General features: G+C 44.0%; 1 long non-coding RNA gene across 3 annotated transcripts in view; it reads left to right on the top strand.

Annotated features, from left to right (window-relative positions):
* LOC118721220 overlaps positions 1-6,000 on the top strand; it is a 195,497-nt gene that overhangs the window by 93,925 nt on the left and 95,572 nt on the right. The gene's annotated exons all lie outside the window — the stretch shown is intronic.

Below are 6,000 nucleotides of genomic sequence, written 5' to 3'. Positions count from 1 at the left end.
ATGATAGGTGACCTGTAATTTCCCTTCCACTTGGAGGTTTATTTATTTATTTTGTATTGTTTACATTCTGATAGAAAGAGACCTGAGCTGTCTTGAAAGCTCTCCCTTCCTTGGAGACACAGGAATAAATATTGGCATTGCTGTTTGTCAGTCCTTTGTCTTTCCCTTCAGCATTGACTTAGAAGCACTAACGAGTAAACAAGGCCAGGCTGGAGAAGGAAATCTTCCATCAGAGTCATATATTAACATTGAACAGATTTTCAATCCCAGCATTTGACTGGCAATATGGGCTGATGATGTGAGGACATGTGAAGAATTTAGGAAGTAGCAAAACATAGCTGAGTTGGCCTTTTCTGCAAGTTGGTCTTTTTTTTTTTTACCCTCTCGCCCCTTTCTTCCTCTCCCCCTCTTCTCTGGTCCTTCTCTCTGTCCCCTTCTTTCTTTCCTCCTCCTCCTCTTCAAGAGCTTGCAAAGCACTGGCCTACAGTCACTCTCCCCACGTTACATGAGTCAAGGTGGGAGAAGAGCCCAGGTTGGGAACTGTGCTATTCCATTGCTATAGACCGAATGTCTGTGCTCCCCCCAAATTCATATGTTTAAATCTAATGCCCAGAGTGATGGCATTTGGAGGTGAGACCTTTGGGAGGTACTTAGTCATGTGGGAAGAGCCCTTATTAATGGGATTAGTGTCTCCAGAGAGATCCCTTCTGCCATATAGGAACACAGTGAGAAGATGGCCATCTATGAACCAGGAAGCCATCTCTCACCAGATAGCAAGTCTGCCAGTGCCTTGACCTTGGACTTCCAGCCTCAGAACAGTGAGAAATAAATTTCTGTTGTTTGGAAGCCTCCCAGTCTATGATATTGTGTAGCCAGAACAGGCTAAGATGCCTATACTGATGTAAAGTAGGGTTTGGGGGGCGGCTGATGGTAGTAGAGATGGGAAGCCTGGGGGGGGGGGGGTGCGGAGAGGGAGAAGAGGTGAGCATGATCTTATACTCTTGTAACTTGGCTCCACATGAAGTATCCTGTGACACTGCCTGGAAAGAAGGTCATTCTGGCCTCAGCTTAGCAAAAGTCAAGAGGCTAATTCTCAGAGATGCTCTCCCTTGAAAGCTCTGTCAGTCATCACCAGGTGTGTCAGAGGTTGAGATGGAAATACCAGATGCACTTTAATTAAATTTGTGGACCCTAAATGGCCTGACAGGGACAGCATATTGCTAAAAAAAAAAAAAAAAAAAAAAAAAAAAAAAAAAAAAAAAAATCCATGTGATAGCTTACATTTTACATTAGACTACATTCTGTGCACATATAATTATTTTTAAGTGCAATTTTAAAAATGGTATATATATAACTGTTTTGTTTGCTTTGATCATATGGAAAACTAAAGCATTAGACTGCTTGGCTTGGACAGCTGGCAGCCTTATCCATCCCCTTTACCTTTAACCCCCCAACTACCCGGCCCCTACCCTCTTCCCACCCCTTGAAAGCCTTAGCTTCTTATCCTTCTACATATCAATAGGTGCAAATCTCACCTGCCTTTTGCTTTTGTGTCCTCTTTCATCCCTTGGTCTGCTTCTTTTTCTCTCAGTCAAGCTCAGTGAGACAGGAGTTGACACCTAAGGGTCTATGACAGTGCCTCCTGCCAATTCCTGGCTCTGGCTTCCACTGCCCCTCTACCTACAGCTCTCACTCTGCCAAAGCTGCTGTCACTAAGTCTTCCATCTAAAATCCCATGGCAACTATTCAGTCATCATTATATTTGACCTCCCTAAGAAAAAGTGATCACTTCCTTCTTGAGTATCTTCTTTCCTTCAGAGTCCAAGAACCCCCTCTCTCCTATTCTAACTTGAAGCTCGTTAATTTATTTGCTGGTCCTTCCAATGCTAGACATTTGGGTGAGGCTCTGAATTTGCTCTCTGTTTTTCTATAAACTTTTTCCCACACCCTCAATTCCATGCTGATGATTTCCAAACCTGTACCTTCATCTTTGATCTCCCTCTCATGGGCTCTGGCACATTTATTTTAGAATGTCTCCATTTGATAGGTGCCTCAAAATTAGGCCTGCTAACAAATGAAAAGCATTACCTTGTCTTTTAAACTCTGCTCCTCTTACATGATGAATGGCACTTCAGTGAAACACGGAGATTCATCCTCCACTTGACTATGCCCACGTTCAATCCTTCAAGCCCTCCCGATACTGCATTTGACATTTCTCTCCAATGTCGCCACAACTGTTAGCACTCCTACCTTCGTAAGTTCAGGTTGTGCTCACTTCTCCTGGGCAGGTGTCTGTGGGGCTCCCTGTCTTTAGTCACCCAGACCTCCAACTCACCTTCAATCCATTCTCCAGGGGCTCTTCCTAGAATGGTGTTGTCTTATAACACAGTAGCCACTGGCCCCATACAGCCATTTAAGCTTAAATTAATTAAAAATTAATAAAATTTACAATTCAGTTCCTCAGTCACCCTAGCCACATAGGAAGAATTCAGTAGCCCACGAAGCTATTACAGATGGAGAACAATCCTTTCCGTTATTGCATACGGTTCAGTTAGATAGTGCTGTTAGGTCAGAAGCATGTCATATCCCTGCTTGCTTTCTCAGTATTCCCCACATATTTTCAATTATACTCCACACACCTTAGCTTGGCATGTAAGATTCTGCCCTCCAGTCCACTCTCCCCTTCACTGTCCCTCCTCTTGAACCACGTGTTCCAGGCACGTCAACCCACTGCCCCAACCCCATACCTCTGCGCTCTGGTTATGCTCCTTCCTCCATTTCAAAGGGCTGCCTCTCTTTGTGCCTTTAAAACTCCTGTATGTTCTTCAAACTCAGCTCAAGCATCACTCCCTCTGGGAAGTTTTCTTCCCTTTTCTAGACAGAGTTTAGACTCAGTTCTTTATTATTTTCCCTGGCAGGTAATATGTCTATGACACTTCTCATTCAAAACAAAAGGAAACAAAAAACTACTACCCTAGCCGGTTTTGCTCAATGGGTAGAGTTCCAGCCCATGAAATGAAGGGTCCAGGGTTCAATTCTGGTCAAGGGCATGTGCCTGGTTGCAGGCTCCATTGGGCTCTGGTCGGGGCATTTTCGGGAGGTAACCGAATAAGTGTGTCTCTCTGTGTCTCTTCCCCTCCCTTCCACTTTCTCTAAAAATCAGCAGAAAAAATACCTTCTTGTGAGGATTAACAAAAACAAGCGAGCAAGCAAACAAATAAAGTCTGATTCACTGGGAAAGGCTGAATAATGCATGCCCCCCAACCCCAGACATCTGCATCCTAATCTCCAAAACTACCTTCCGTGGAAAAGGAACTTTGCATATGTGATTGAATTAAGGATTTGAGATGGGAGATTACCTTGGATTATCCAGATCAGCCCAATGATATAATGATAGAGGTCCTTATAAGAGACATGCAGGAGTATCAAAGTCAGAAATATGGAGCGACTAAGGATGTGGGACAATGGAAGCAAGTTTGGAGTGATGTACTTTGAAGGCAGAGAAAGGGATCACAAGCCCAGGAAGACAGGTGACCTCTAGAAGCTGGAAGAGACAAGGAAACAGGTTTTTCCCTGGTGCTGCCAGAAGGCATGCAGCTCTGCTGATCTATGTTGGACTTCCAGAACTATAATATAACAACTGGGTATCGTTTGTTACAGCAGCAATAGGAAACCAATACATTTGCTCTTCCATCAATTTGTCTAGACTCTCGATTCCAGTAATTACTGGCTGTTGTTGTTCCTTGTGATTAAGCTCTATACATCTGTTGTACATATAATTTGACAGAGAATTGCTGAGTACCTGCTTTGTGACAGACCTAGAATTATTTGCTAAGAACACAGTAATGAGTAAAAACAGTTATTGCCAGGAGGGAGGTATGATAGGGGAAAGGGAGAAGGCAGGAATCCTGGAAACTTGGAAGGGCAAAGGTAGTGAGGAGCCAGACCTGTGCTGCTGTCTAAAGTGGAGGCTGTTTTCTGTAGATAATGTGGAGCCATTGAAGCTCTTTGCATTTCATTATAAGTTCACGATCAGATCTGGCTGCCTTAGTGTGGAAATGGACCGACAGTGGAGGCCCGAAGACACATCAGGCTGCTGAATTTTTTCTGGGTGAGAAATTATGAGGGCTAGAACCATAGGAGGGCAGTAAGGAGGCAGATCCGGTAATATTGGGGTGGTGTTTCAGAGGCAGAATTGGTGGGATTTTGTGATCAACATTTTGTGTTAGATGCTGTGCAGAATCCAAGATGACTCCACTCCAAGAGGACTCTGAGAACGGATGACTCTAAGCTCAGTGCCTGGCACACAGTGGATAAGAAACAATTGTCTTGAATTGAATTGTGTGGCAAGAAGACAATGGAGTAGATCATCACTGGGAGGGAAGGATGATGCCAAGTGACTGAATAGTGGAGGAAAATAAATAGAAGAATAAGTGTGTGTGTGTGTGTGTGTGTGTGTGTGTGTGTGTGTGTGCACGCGCGCGCGCGCACAGGGTGCTGAGAAGACAGAATGTGATTTTTACTGCTCAATTTAAGCTTTTGCTCTTTAAGCTTGAACCATGTTCAGGGAGTGAATTTAGAGAAATACAACCACCTTGAAGATGCCTGATTTCTCTCAATGACACGTTTAGCTACTGACTTGATCTGAAATGAGCTTTGTGCCTCTGCTTTCTCCTTCCACCTGCCCCTTTCCCCTTTGCCATGGGCTAGTCTAAATCTGGGTGTGGAACATGCTCTGGCACCCTTGACCAAGAACCTCTGCAGGGGCCCCATGGTGGCGAATGTTTGGTATGTTGGAAGGGCACTAGTGATCGCTGCTTCTCAAAGTGGCACTCTGATCCCATCACCCTGATGGGAGAATATGCACAATTAGCTAGCATCTTCATCACCATCTCTATTTCCCTTCATTCTTGCTCTGAGGCATATTGACTATGTCCCCAGAACAGAACAGGGTCCATGGTGGATGGACAGATCTCTTGTTGGATTTGTGTTTACATAGTGTATCGTTCTAACAGCTATGAATTGTGATTTTGTAGATCAAGGGAAGGGGAAAAGTCTTACGCTCTAGTTTGGGAATTTTTGGGTTCAACTAATGTACTTAAGTCCTCAAGACTTCCCACAAGATTCACCCTACAGATGTGCCCTGTGAATGTCTGAAGGAGCAGTAAAGATTTTCCTAAATATATCTGACTCCAGAGCCCTGTGAAGATCGTGTGGAAAAGCACCAGTTGGGACAGTGTTGACCTACTGAAGTCGAGGCTGTCCAGGGTGTTCTTATACCAGTGGCACACTCCGTAGGAGGCCATGGTACAAACATTTAGCCATTACCCACCTTCACAGCGTCTCCAGTGGGCATGAGTCACTAATGATAGACTGCAATGGTAATGAGACCAATCTTTTTGCTCTGACACTTTTAGTTTGGATGTGAACTCACTTCGCTGATGAGCCAGGGTATAGTTATAAATTAGAGCCACTTCTATTATCATGCCATATCTTATCACACGTGGAGTTTCATTTCCTCCCCCACCTCCCAAAAGGGCTTCTTATAATAAAACAATTCATGTTGGTTTTCTTCTTAAACATTGTTTTTACAATACCTGTGAAAACACTAGATAATTTTCTTTGGATATTGGAGCATCGTACTATAATATCTGGTTGTTTATATTCGGCTTCTTTCAATCCCCTGTGGCTTCAAATACACAGTAGTTTGTGGTTTTCAAGATCTTTGTCATCTATAATCTTATTTGGTCCGCAAAACCATTTTATAAGGAGGAGGTAAGGGAACCCCATTGTCTTAGTCTGTTTGGACTGCTAGAACAAAATACCACAGAACGGGTGCCTTATAAACAGCAGATGCTTATTGTTCAAGGTTCTGGAAGTCCAAGGTCAGGTGCCAGCATGAGAGGTTCTGCTGAGGGCCTTCTGGGCTGCAGAAGGCTGACTGGTTGTGTCCTCATGGTGGAAGGGGCAAGGGAGTTCCCTGGAGCCTCTTTTATAAGA

Source organism: Pipistrellus kuhlii, unplaced genomic scaffold (assembly GCF_014108245.1).
Source record: "Pipistrellus kuhlii isolate mPipKuh1 unplaced genomic scaffold, mPipKuh1.p scaffold_m20_p_18, whole genome shotgun sequence".
Lineage (NCBI taxonomy): Eukaryota > Metazoa > Chordata > Mammalia > Chiroptera > Vespertilionidae > Pipistrellus > Pipistrellus kuhlii.
The sequence above is the reverse complement of the archived record's forward strand: the minus strand, read 5'-3'. Positions and strand labels throughout refer to the sequence as shown.